The sequence below is a fragment of the Balearica regulorum genome, chromosome 1, assembly GCF_011004875.1.
Source record: "Balearica regulorum gibbericeps isolate bBalReg1 chromosome 1, bBalReg1.pri, whole genome shotgun sequence".
Lineage (NCBI taxonomy): Eukaryota > Metazoa > Chordata > Aves > Gruiformes > Gruidae > Balearica > Balearica regulorum.
Window position 1 is genome coordinate 190950189 of NC_046184.1, and position 11869 is coordinate 190962057.

Genomic DNA, 11869 nt, shown 5'->3' on the forward strand with positions numbered 1-11869 from the left:
TTGAGCTTTAAAGGGTAACACTGTTAGAAATAATCAAGAAACAAGCAGAGAACAGAAAATGACCCTTAAATAGCAGATGAAGACTTGAGCTGTGTTGTGCCAAATGAGTTTACGAGTAATGTGTAATTCCTTTCAGTAACTTTTTGTTTGCTTTCCATTGCAGGTTTTTTTTATATAGCGTATTATCTCATTAGGATATCTTTGTGCCATCTCCTAAATGCTACTGTCTAACAAGACTTGAAGAAAATATCTTAATACCTTTAAGTCTTCTGATTGCAACGAGTTTTAATTACAGATCCAACACTACCAACAGAAGGAGTAGGGTTCATCTGACCGAATGTTTGTGCCAACTTTGTAAATATCTATACCTAAGCAAGTTCCCTTAGGGTCCCTTTATATTCAAAGCAAAGAAGGTACTTCTAGTGCATGATTTGTATCATTCTGAATTAGGTATCTGGAAAGATGAGCTGTTACCTCCAAGTGCCTATTTCTTCCCAGATTGACAACAGGGAGAGACTGGGCTGCTTAGCTCTCGTATTGACATCTACTTTATACAAACAACAGGGTTTGGTGAGGTGACTCCCACCCTGGCTTCATGCCCCTGTGGTGTTCTGTGGCTTCATAATCCAGAGCCCTTGTTCCACTGTTCCTCTCATAGAACTTCAGGCTCCCAGTTGAACTTAACTCGATTTTATATGGTTCTCTTGCTAGAATATGGGGAGAGACAGGTAACTTCAGTTTGTTACCCACCCAATGCATGAATTGCTCTTTTGAGTTGTTCTGGCTTTTGTAGGTCCAAAAAGAAATTATTTCTGCGATCTTCTCTTTATACAGTATTCTTAAAGTTAAAATACTACAAAGCATAACAGATTATATCAATCTTTAATAAAAAAAAATTCAGTTAACAGTCGTGCCATGCATGAAAGTAAAATCAAATGAAAATCTGAAAGAAGGAGAAAGTGCAACTAGGGTTTCAGTGGATAAATACAGTAACGTAAGAACATTCTCATGCAAGAGCAAAAGAATAACTACCTTTCACATTTCAGGAGCAACGTCAGTTGAGGCTAAGGTGGTGGTTTCACAGAAGAGGGCATCCTCCATCTATCAAAAGTTTGCATAATTAAACTTTTTTTTTTTTTCCTGCTATAAAAAGAGAAAAAACCTGAAACAATTGTATTAGTGATGATTTAAATATTCACTTAGATGTCTGTCCTTCATGCCCTCTATCATGCAGTCCTCATCGTACTGGGATCAGTTGTCTCACCCCATAAAGTCAGTGTGGGCTATTATACCAATAACTTCAGGAGACAATTCTCTTTTTTTGAAAGCTCCATTGCACCTATTCCCTTCAGTAATTGGTTTGGGAATACTCCCAAAGAGAAATCAGGATTACGTATGTTGGAAGGGCAGAGTGATATACAGAGACTATAAAACAGAGTAGTAAATGGTAGCGTAGAGCTGAATAAAATAAGTTAAATGGAAAAAATGTGAAAGGAAGATTGAATACGTCCATTGGAAAGAAGACATCACAGAATGGTTGAGGTTGGAAGGGACTTCCTGAGCTCATCTGGTCCAATCACCCTGCTCAAGCAGGGCCACCTGGAGCAGGTGGCCCAGGGCCACGTGCAAATGGCTTCTGAGTATCCAAGGATGGAGACTCCACAACCTCCCTGCGCAACTTGTGTCAGTGCTCGGTCACCTTCACAGTGAAAAAGTGTTTGCTGATATTCAGGAGGAACCTCTGGTGTTTCAGTTTGTGCTCATTGCTTCTTGTCCTAGTTCAATGCACTAATTCAAAGGAAATGAATTGTATAGGAAAGTGATGACAGAAGAAGGAAATGCAAAGTAGATTGGAAAAGAATGGAGAAAATTTGTGTGTATCACCTTTCTATTGCCTGGATGCAAAATGATAAAACCACAAGGATTGTTAATGAAGTAGATAATTGAAACTACATACGGTGAGAAAATTAAATGGGGAGATATGATATAACATCAAACACATTGTTGACTTGCAAAATCTACCCAAAACTCAAATGATAGAGGAAAAAAAATTATCTGAATTTTACATTTTTTTCATAGTTTCATTCTTGATTACATGTGTACTATCTCCGTTTGGATACTCTTTTACTGTAGTCTGGCAAAAAACTTTTGGCACCACGCTATTGGGTATTTTTCTTCCTCTTCTATATCAAATTAAAGGTTTTTATCCTGTATAATTCCCATACTATTTACATTTTTTTCTTTGCTTTCTGGTTTATTTTGCTGAACCCTACCTTATTTGCACTCTTTGTGCATATTTTTCCTCTTATCTCTCTGCCTTCCCCATGCTGTGCTCCCTGTACTCAATCATGTTGTTTGTATTGCACAAATTACCAGTTCTTCACCAGTTCTCACCTTCCATCCCACCTTATTCCATCCCAGGTGCAGGACTTTGCATTTGCCCTTGTTGAAGTTTGTGAGGTTCCAGTCCGGGCATTTCTCCAGCCTCTTGATGTCACCCTGAACAGCACCCCTGCCCTCGAGGATACTGATTTTGCTGTTTTCCACAGCTTTCCTCATGGTGCATTCTGTCTCGTTATCCAGATTGTTAATAAAGATATCTTCCCCAGCAGTGACCCCCAAGGAGCACCACTACCAGCTGGACTTCCTACCATTGATCACAACCCTTTAAGTGCAGCAGTCTAGCTAATTTTCCATCTGAATTACAGTCCACCTATTGAAACTGTGCCACCAGTTTGCCTAAAGAATACTATGGGAGACCATCCTGAAAACTTCAGTAAAGACAGGGTAAATGACACTCACTGCTTTCCTATCAGCTGTGTAGCCAATCATATCACAGAAAGCTATCAGGTAGCTCAAGCAGGGTTTGCCCTTTGTAAATCTGTGCTGATTGCTCCCAGTCACCTCCAGTCCATCATATACCCTAAATAAAGAATCCAGGAGCATTTGCTCCATAACCTTCCTAGGGACTGATGTGAGAATGAATGGCCTGTAGTTCCTCAGAACCTCCTTATTACTCTTCCTAAAGATCAGTCTGATGTTTGTGTTTCACTGGTCATCAGGTACCTCCCATGGTTGCCACAGTTCTTCAAACATGTTATAGTGTAGCCTTGCAGTGACACTGGCCTGTTGCCTCAGCACCACTCTTGTCTCAGAAGTTGTTTATTAAAAAAAAAAAAAAGTTCATCTTAGACACTGTGCATTAACATACATATTTCTGCTTCTTTCTTGCTCCCTGTAGACATATATATAAAGAGAGAGACATATAGGTTAATATTTATGTAGAGAAATTCCAAGCCCGTGGTAAGAGAATATAGATTTTTCAAGAAAATTTTAGAATAGATCTTAGATTCCTGAACTTTTTGAAGTCAAAGGGAGTTTTGCAATTCACTTCAATGGATCCAAAATTTAATTCACACTATTTATGACTTTATAAAATTTGGAACATAGCCTGCCTTTGAATCAAGTGTAGAAATTTCTTTGAAACTAGTTCTAGATTGAAGTTTTAGATTGAAAAATTAATATGATTTGGAATTGTAATTAAAAATAGAAAAAGAACTGAAAAGTTAGAGCATTCACAGTTTTTTCCGTGAACTCTTGTTAGATTCTATGAAAAAATGGGGCGTGACATTCATGAAAATACATTTCCATTTTTCGATTGACAGCAGATCTTTCTGTTGTGTCAATATTAACCCATTCATGTGACTCCATTCATACAAACTGTGTACACAGGATCCCCTTCTGACCAAGAATGTGTATTTTGCATGTAGTGGGCAAGAAGCTGACCAAAAGAGAAGATGTCTGTGAAAATGAAGTTTCTCCTGGGAGTGGCTTAGTGATTGCAAGCATTTTATTTGGCCAGACTACTGTACAAACAGGCAATCAGAAGTGTACAAAGAGTCCATTCAGATGATAAAATTATATGCACACATTAAAGAATATAAACAAATATAAGCACTAAACCAGTTGTTTTAAGAAAAAGAAAATCAGCCATCTTAGGGCAGTTTTTAAATGTGACTCTACACCTAAACTGTCTCATTGGAAACAAAGCGATTGCTGTAAATAGCGTCCAGCAGATGTGATAACCTTCAGCAAATTAGAATAGGGAGTCAAATGAGATGTGAATGTGTTCACTGCCTCAGTATAATGAAGATCAGTGTGACAGACAGTGGAAGTGGAAGATCAGCAAATTGGTGGAAAACTTAATTAAGGGAGGTACAATTTTCTCACTGGTCTATAATGACAGTTGACAGAGCTGAAGACAGTTGCAGGAGGAGAAAATTCATTTAGTTAGTACTCAGGCTAGACACTACTAATTTCCAGAAAAAGAAAGAAAAATGCTTTCTAAATATATATTTCACTAGTTACATTTATTGAACTATGAGACATGCTTCTACAAACCCTTAGAAAAAGGAAAGGATTAGTTTTGATACCACATGAAATAGTGAATTCAGCTAAAAAGACATAGAAATGATAAGTTTGAGCACCTAAATTCTTCATCCACTCTGTTTAACAGAAACTGAAAATGAACACATCCTACTTTTAATATTTGCAAATTTCTTAATTTTTGCTGTTGGCAACAGTTCAGTTAGGGTTTGGGTTTTGTTTTTTTTAAACTTCAGTTCTGCAACACATATTTAGAACCAATATGTTAACATTTGCTTTGCTTGTTCAACTAACGCTGCTTTTACCCTGTTCTAATGCTTGCCTGATCAATCCAGGGAATTTTTTTCACCCTGTACCTCAGTATCATAAAATCTAATAGCAGTGGTGTGACTTTCTCATCAACTTTTCTTTAGGAAGCAATAGCTCCTGCTTTGGTACCTAACATGGAGGAACTAGGCAAGGAGTGTGAGACAAAGGGCCTCTTAGCGTGGAGTAGTATGGCATGTGCCATCTTCATGCCCTCTTATGTCTGCATGGATTTCCTTCTTGTGGATCTCAACTATTGTCTGGTCAGTCAGTCGGAAACCCCTGCTGAAGATCCTGCTTGGAAAGCCAAGTTCTTAGCTGTGGTGTGTCTTACAGAAGTGGTTCCAGACCTTTTCCAGAGTCTCAGCGAATTCCTCAGAATGCTCCAGCATACACACTTCTTTCTCGCTGTAAAAAGGGTGTGAAAAACCACTGAAGCATCTTGATTTTGCTCTGTGGTCCTTTGTTCATGTAATTAGATCATTGCAGGGAAGTGGCATTTGGGTAGGATAGGATTCAGTTTCCTAAAAATATTTTCACTGCTGCCATCATCTGTGTTGATCTAAGCCAACTACATAGGACTGGCAAATATGACACACTTTAAAGAGATTTGCACCCTTCTTGCTTCCCAGTGTGATACCCTAACAGCAGCTAAAATGGCCCTAACTGTCAGCATTGTGCATCTGAATCCTGTGTCTGGTGGCTGGACAGCTGAACCACTCTGGCACAGAGTGATTCATTAAGCTCTGGCATAACGTCTGCACCTCTGGAGAGTACAACAGCTTAACCACCTACATTTAGGTGGTCATACCCTCTGTCTGAATCTCACTGTGGTTGCCTAGACTCCCGTCAGAGAAGAGACAACTCTTCTAAAGTAATATTCATCTGCACTATTTGAAATGTTTGCATTAAGATAAATTACTCCTTAAAATATCTGTTTCTTGTTAGTCACTCTTGAGGGATGCTATGTGCAAATTTGTGGTCTCATTTCTATATATTCCACCCCATTTGTGTTTGGTGGCTCAGCAGTGCAGCTTAACAATGCAGACTGGTTTTGGTGTAGAAAATTTTGAATCTTGTTGTCAAATTCTCCTTACATGATATATCAAATTAATTGTCTTCCAAATAATGAATAAAAGAGAGTCTGTCATAACCTACCTGCACGTTTTGTAGATTGAAAAGCATTCTAATTATTTTTTGGTAATGCTTTGCTATTATTACTTATCACAGCTTAATTACGGCTACTTATATTGCCTTTCCAGTTTCTGTCTCTCCAGTCATATTTTGCATGTAATATTCTTCCCTGGCTATTCTTGATATTGTACAACATAATAATAAAGTAAATGTGGGTGTTCCAGTAAAATAGCCCTTCCCTGTAACTAAAGAGGACTGAAAAAGAAATGAAGACAACTACAAATCGAAATTTGAGAAGTCCTTGCTCAAACACCAAACATGTTAAGAACCTGAATCTTCACTGTTAAATTTCTAGATCCAGAGAAGTGGGTGTAAGATTTAAAAACTAAAACCATCTTAATAGTCTGGAAGAGTGTGAGAGTAGTTGATTTTGCAACTTTTCTTGTTCTTTATAAGACAATATTAAATTACTAAATGTAACTACATACTCCAGTTTTATTTAGGATTTATAAGTTTCTTAATGTGCAAATGGATTCTGACATATATATATATACATATATATACACATAAACTGCTGTAGTTGTTATTATTTAGTAATTCTACTCTGAAGTAAAAGCTTTTCTTCCTTTTTCTTAGTAAGGTGGAAAGCCTGAGAAGGATATTATTTCTCATTAACTTGATTTGATATGAAACAAAATTATATTAATCACCCTGCAGATATTCTCTGCATGTGGAAAAGTAATTAAAATAGGTACGTACCTTGTAATATGAAGTTTATTCACAGGTTTTGATTTAACAACCTTGCCAGTGGTCAAAGGAGCAGAACATCATTATGAAGCTGAAGAAGAAAATGCTGTGTGAAGAAACACATCCTACGCTGTTAGAAATGGAAAACAAATAAGAGTGAAGACAGAAAACACAAATGTGTGTTTGGGCCTAATTCATTTCCCTAGCCCATTTCCAAAACCAATCTCCCCCCCCACTTGCTAGTGCCAAGGATCATTTAAGCAATGCATGTTTGAACACTCACACCATTTAAATCAGATGATAGTATAAGAAGTTTTTGGCATAATTCTGCTTGAACGCTGTGTATTTTTGTTTTTTTAAAAATTTCTAATGGAAAACTGTATCTTATCTAAATAAAATGAGAACAAAACAGACTTATCATAATGTCCTGTATCTGCTATGGAAATGGAAAAGGCTCATTCAGAACTTCGTATAGGAGTGGAAAATGATACAGTGCAATTATTCATTAAGAAAATAAGCAAAACCCCACAACACTGAGTATTGTATAAGTGTAGTCGTAGGCTTTTCGTGGTAAGCTACAGTGGTGAACATGTAACAAAGGAGCTCTGCTGCTACCTTTTTATTTTGCAGATGGAGTTGGAAAAGTCTCCCCCTGTCCTGAGGCCCCGTTTCACTGGCTGCTTTCCCAAGGACTCGCTGACCTTGGCTAGAATGTGATGCAATATTTCTGTAACTGCAAAGGAATGGGACATCAGGTTGTCGGAGCCACACACACATGGTTTATTTTACTGTTGACATCTAAAGTAGCTAAGAACCTAACTCTAAAGATCAAACCTAAAATTCTAATTAACAGTGAGAGATTGAAAGGTGTACATGTAAAGTGCTCTGATGCTCTCTGTGCGTAAAATCAGCAGCCTCAGTCGATTCTGTCAGGAGTGACAAAGTGGTCTTCACAGAGAAACTGGGTGCTTTAATGGTAACGCAACTGGAAGCATCAGAGATGCAAACTCCATTTTGTTGCACCAGCAAAGGTAGGCTGAACACAGATGGGAAAAGCATATTCTCTGGCTGTGACTTTTACCTGATCATGCTAGCAGCAAAGAAACCGAAGAGGATGTTTGGACCATGGATCATAATAGTCTTCCCTTCTACATATTTCCTTTAATAGTCAGATATCTCTGTCTTGTACAAACTATAGATAATAGGCAGTTGGTTTTGCCTGTCCCCCAATTTTTTTGGAAATTTAGGTATGGACAACCCAGGTAAGAAGCAAAGTATCAAAGCTTGATTGTTGTAGTGATAGGACCAGATGTAGCTCCTCTCTCACTGCATCTTGAACTGTAAGAGAGAAAAACATTTTGAGTATCCATAGGAGCCCTTAGATGATAAGAACATTTTCCTCAACCTTGTTTTCTTGCTTCATTTACAAATGTATGGCATCTCTGCCTTGTCTGTCCCATTTGATCTCACTATGGCTCCCCACAATCAAGGGCTGCTTCCTTCATGTCCCACTGCTTGGCCTTTGAGAAATCCAGTAACAGCTCATATTCTTTCTTTGATCACAGAAAGTTAAATAGCTGTGTCTTTTTTTTTTTTTTTTTGCATTGACAACTTATTTATCAAGAAAATGTCAAAACAGAGAGAAAGAAATGACATTTTAGTACAACAAAATTCAATAATCCTTTTTGTGATATTTTCCTGAGCTGGGGAATACTAATACGGAATGAAGGTGGCGGACAGTAACTGAGATACGGCAGTGGAATATAACATCCAAAGGGCTTAGTTTTACTAAAATGAATTTATTGTCTTATATCTTCAGTCATTCTAAGCAAAGTTAAGGAGTAAAATTGACACCAACACCATAGCTGCTCATTATGAATCAGAAGTCAGCGCTGAGACAGATTTATTCCAAAAGTCTGAGACTGGCAATCCTGAAAGTAGTAGTTTTGTGTGACCTTTTTTATTTTTATTTTTTAAATTATTTCTCTTTTTAGTGACAGACAAATTTGAAACCCCTTTGAAATCAACTTCTTAGTCCAGTTTGACATAGAAAGCATGTGATGAGATATCAGCTGCCCTGCTCCTGAGTGATGCAAAGACACAAGGAGAAGTTGCATGCAGATGGGCACGGGCATGGGCAGAGCTGGCTGAGGCACAGAACCCTGCAGCCCCCGCATACTGCCGGTTCACTGACTCACTCTGCGGATTACAGTCGCATAGTTAAGCATGTCCTTCCTTGAACTTCTTAAAGTTGGAGTTGTCCAGCTAATTAGTTCTGATGAAGGCCTCCAGGCTCTGTTCTAATCTATTAAAAGTAAGAAAAGACCTTCCCAGCTTTTGTCCCGTTGCCTTATTTTAACCTAGATGCTTTAAGCGTAGATGGATTGAAGGAAAACTCTGGTTGAGTGGTATATCGTTCTCTGCAGAGCTTTTTTAAAAAGAAAAATCTCCACATTTGCAAATTGCAGATACTGCTTGCTTATTTTTGAATTCTTCATTCCCACTGGCAATACTGAATTTGTTAGGTTAAATGAAAAGCCTCATTTTTTTGTAGTGGCTTATTTTTTCCAAATTATTTGCATAACAGACACTATGATTTCTTTCAAACCTGCAGCAACACATTTGTTTGTTTATATATATTGTGACTGAATATAAATGCTTATTAATTAAATGCATTTAAATCCTGCATTCCTGTTGAAATCTAAGTGAAGAAAATTCAGAGGTTATTCAAATTAGAAATGTTATTTATTCATTATGTGAGTACCAATTAACAGGGTTAGGAGCTCAGAACAAATGTAATCTATTACCATAATGAAATTAAAATGACCTTATTCATTTTGGTTCTACCACACATTGAAATTACATGTAAGATGCTACCTTTTGAATCTAGTTGTGCTAGAGAATATATAATGCGTGCCATGCATACAAGACAATACATACCATCTTTTTGGTAACTATTTATGAATGTAGAAAGTCAAACTTTTTACTAAAACCTGTTATGCTAGTTGCAAGGTTTCACACTGCCATCGTATCTTTAAGTTCACCAATATTATCAAATCAGGCTGAATATGTCCTGAATGATCAACTATAACATAGATTTTATTTTTGTTGCATTGTGGAGAGAGTATATCAACACTGTCTCTGCAATGCAATGAAACTGCAATTTGTGTTACAATCACGTTCTCTGAGGTATTTCAATTTCACAAAGTATATTACATTAAAAGTCACATTCCTAGTAGGAATAAGCATGAATACTGTGCTTTGCATATTTTTTTTACTCACTCGATGATTTTGCCACTGGAACTCCATTTTCAAATTGTGTTATTACAAAAATGTTACAATGAAAACTCTTCGAATTGGCGTTCCATTCACAAAAGCTCCTCTTCCATTGGCATCTTCTCTGTTTCACTTCTCCAGTATCTCATATCAAAAAGGTAAAATATAAATTAAGGTAGTCCAAATCCATCTTGAATGTATCAGCTCTGCGATATGGTTTCTCCCATTCCGCTGCTTCTCTCTCTTTTCTGAGTTTTACATTTTGAAATGTATAGCTGATCACAAAGTTTTGAATATTTCCATCAAGCACTTCCATTTTTTCTGCAGACACACGGGCACTTATTATGTCCAGGTATTTCAATATAAAAGTATATGCCATTCTTAAAATCATGAGACAACTGTTATGTAGAACATTTTTTTTTTTTTAATTTGGAAAAGAAGAATCATTAAACCAATATTCTAGAAAGGAAAAAGGGGAAGTGTTGGGTCTGTATGAGCAATAGGGGAGCCAGTCAGTTGAGGGGAGTGACCATTCCCCTCTGTTCAACATGTGTGAGCTGGCAACATTTTGCTTTTGAGGTCTCTAGAACAAGAAAAATAGTTACCACTGGAGCAAATCCAATGGAGAGGTGCCAAGAAGGTTGGGGGCTGAAGTACTTGATGTGCGAGGAGAGGCTGAGAGAGCAGGGTTTGTTTAGCTGTCAGGTGAGAAGGTGAAGGAGACACCTTGGTGCTTTCTATGGTAGGGTGTAGGAGAGGTGGACTCAGACTTCTGAGAAGAGCATGGCTACAAGAGAGGAGGCAATAGCCACAAGTTGCCACAAGGGAAATTCTGACCAGATAATAGAAAAAAAGAATTCACCATGAGGGTGATTGAACACTGGCACAGATTACCTGGAGAGGCTGAGAAATCTCCATCGTTGGCGATGCTCAAAACTCAACAGGCAAGGGCTGTGCTCTCTGACCTAGCTGACCCTGTTCTGAGGGGGCTTTGTACCAGATGACCTCCAGGATCTTTTCCAAGTTCAGTTGTTTGGTGATTCTGCGGAGTGACTTATCCAAGGCAAGGCTAAACTTATAAGCTTTTCCTTACTGGCTTATCTGCCCTATGTTTTTGTTGTTTTGTGGGGTTTTTTTGTTTGTTTTTACAGTCTAGTCAAAGTAACATACCTAAAAATTTATACACAACTCTTGTGCTTTCTTCCAGCCTGAAATTCAAGCTTCTTGTCTCCATTGTTAAATGTATCCAAGGTATTATCTTGTTTATATCATCGTCTCTGTCAGGAATTAATGCAGTCCAGTTCTCTCTGACCTAATCCACTAGATTTATTCCACTTAAAGTACAACTGAAAAAGTTAAAATCTCTCTGTTCAAAGGAACCGAGAGCTGTTTCTTTTATTTCAGAGAAAGCTTTTGATCTAGCAAACTGAACTCTTTGAAAAAGTTTTCACAGGGCAAAAGCTTCTAAGCATGAGTGGAATAGTTTTATTTTATTGCAAATGAACGAGTCATCACAAAGAAATGGCAAGAGAGCCCCACAGAGCCTGTTTCTGCCACCGATGTTACCACCACCAGGAACCAACTATGGTAGTAATAGAATAGGACTATTTTCTATATGAATATCACAATATATGTCACTGAGCCGCAGACAACCTCTTCTAAAAGTCAAGAAAATCTGGCAGATCTTAGTAAAATGTAAGATTCATGGTGATAAATTCACAATGTTGTGTATAATAACAAAATACCATAGAACATACTATACAGACTGGAACTACAGCTGAGTGGCAGAAGGGAATAAAAGACTTGGGAATTAGTGTGAATAAAGAAGAAAATAAAATTACGTGTACAGCAAAATGGGTTCTTCAGATTCTGTCTGGCTTCCTGGAAACTACTGCAGTAAAGAATATAGACTAAGGGAGAGCAGCTTGAGTATGTGTGTTTCAGACAGACATATCTTAGCAACCATGATTTTTAGGGGAGAAACAAGTGACTGGATCAAAGGAGAAGTGACTTTTGAGTA

The 11869-nt window shown here is 37.7% G+C and overlaps 1 long non-coding RNA gene across 1 annotated transcript; it reads left to right on the forward strand.

Annotated features, from left to right (window-relative positions):
* Nucleotides 1-2269: 2269 nt before the first annotated feature.
* On the forward strand, nt 2270-9140 carry LOC142599898 (uncharacterized). Its single transcript, XR_012833347.1, has 3 exons — nt 2270-2787; nt 6611-6729; nt 7210-9140. It is a non-coding gene; the product is annotated as an uncharacterized LOC142599898 (long non-coding RNA).
* Nucleotides 9141-11869: the final 2729 nt, after the last annotated feature.